Source organism: Megascapheus bottae, chromosome 28 (genome assembly GCF_031878675.1).
Source record: "Megascapheus bottae isolate mThoBot1 chromosome 28, mThoBot2.hap1, whole genome shotgun sequence".
NCBI lineage: Eukaryota > Metazoa > Chordata > Mammalia > Rodentia > Geomyidae > Megascapheus > Megascapheus bottae.
The window spans coordinates 17,330,689-17,332,823 of NC_143536.1; positions in this window are offsets into that span (position 1 = coordinate 17,330,689).

A 2,135-nucleotide genomic window follows, 5' to 3' on the forward strand; every position below is an offset into this window, starting at 1 on the left:
TTTTTGGCTATGTTCATTTAGGAATTTGCTTTGGCAGTGGGTTAAATTTTGATACCGTGGGAGATCTGGGAGAATGCCAGCATTTTGAAATGGCAATCATTGATAAGAGTTCAGACTTCTATTCCAGGCCTTATGAGTTATCAGAGCATCTCAGCATTGTCACTAATACAGAAAAAAAAATAATTAGAGTAAGAAGGTATGCAAAATAATTATGACCAGAAAAAACAAATTGGAGAGCTGCTTGAAGAAATTTCATAGTGTGGCCAAGAGTTTGGCTCAGGATGAGCTATAATATAAACCTTGAAGAGGATAAGGGATCTGCTATTAGCCCTCAAAATATTCATTTCTAACAGGATTCTTAGTTTGTGTAGAAAACCACTACTCTTGGTATATTATTGGTTCATTGAATAGATTTATTTAAATAATGGAAGAAGGAAATCTAATACTTAAGATCTTCTGATACATTTATAACACAAGCTAGTGGCCCTGGTAAGTAGAGCTACTCCATGGAGAGTTCTGAGATTGCTGACTGTTTCAAATGAACTTAAGTCACTGAGAGTAGAATTAAATAATTACTTTGTTTTAGATTTAACTGTGAATTTATAAAGTTTCTGGTAAGAAAAACTAAATACTAGCTGGGTGTGGTGGCTCATGTCTGTAATCCTAGCTACTCAGGAGGCTGAGATCTGAGGATTAAGGTTCAAAGCCAGCTCAGGCACAAAAAGTCCATGAGACTTATTTCCAATTAACTACTAGAAAATGGGAAGTGGCACAGTGGCTCAAGGGATAGGGCCGTAGCCTTGAGCAGAACAGCTCAGGGTTTGAACTCATGGCCTGGGCACTTGGACACTTTTTGCTAAAGGCTAGCACTCTGCCACTTATGCCACAGTGCCACTTCCAGCTTTTTTGTGTGTATGTTGTTCCGGGGAATCGAACCCAGGGCTTCATACATGCTAGGTGGGCACACTACCACTAGACCACACTCTCTGCTATATAAATGGAATTTTTTTAGATGAAGACTGCTGCTACCTAATAATGCTTACATTACTTTCCCTCATTCTTGCTAGTAACCTTGGCTTGCAGATAGTGATTTATAACTTATTAATGAAGCCTGTGTACTGAGCAAGCAGTACCTTCTAGGGATCCTGTTAGGAAAAAAAGGTTGTAACCAGGCATCGGTGGCTCATACCTGTAATTCTGACTATGGAGGCTGAGATCTGAGGATCTCAGTTCAAAGCCAGTCCAGGCATGAGATTCTTACCCAGTTAGTCACCAGAAAGTTGGAGTGGAGCAAGGCGCAGTGGCTCACTCCTGTAATGCTAGCTACTCAGGAGGCTGAGAGCTAAGGATCTCAGTTCAAAGCCAGCTCGGGCACAAAAGACCGTGAAACTCATCTCCAATTAATCACTAGAAAATGGGAAGTGGGGCTGTTGCTCCAGGGGTAGGGCCGTAAAGCCTTGAGCTAAAGAGCTAAGGGACAGTGCCCAGCCCCAGAGTTCACACCCTGCGTTCCCCCGCCCTCCAAAAAAAGTTGGAGTAGAGCTGTGCCTCAAGTAGTAGTTATCCTGAACAAAAAAGCATGGGGGTGAGGGGGCGGGCTGGGAGTTTGGCCTAGTGGTAGAGTGCTTGGCCTAGCATGTACAAAGACCCAGCTTCGATTCCTTGGTACCACATACATAGGAAAAAGCTGGAATTGGTGCTGAGGCTTAAATGGTAGAGCTCTAGCCTTGAGAAAGTCCAAGGACTGTGTTTAGACCCTGAGCTCAAGCCCAGGACTGGCAAAAAAAAAAATTAAAAAAGCATGGGGAAGCTGGGTGCCAGTGGTTCAGGCCTGTAACCCTAGCTACTCAGGAGACAGATCTGAGGATTGCTGTTCAGCATCTAGGCTCAGAGTTCTGCCCAGGATTCACACACATACACAAAGATTGTAAGGCAAGGATATGGCTTAAGTGGTAGAGTAACTGTCATGAGAACGTGAGGCCCTGAGTTCAAATCCTCATACTTCCATATATATGTATGTACATATGTACTTGCATACACTTCTTTTTGCCAATCTTGGGGCTTGAACTCAGGGCCTGGGCATTGTCCCTGAGCTTCTTTTGCTCAAGGCTAGCACTCTACCACTTGAGTCACAG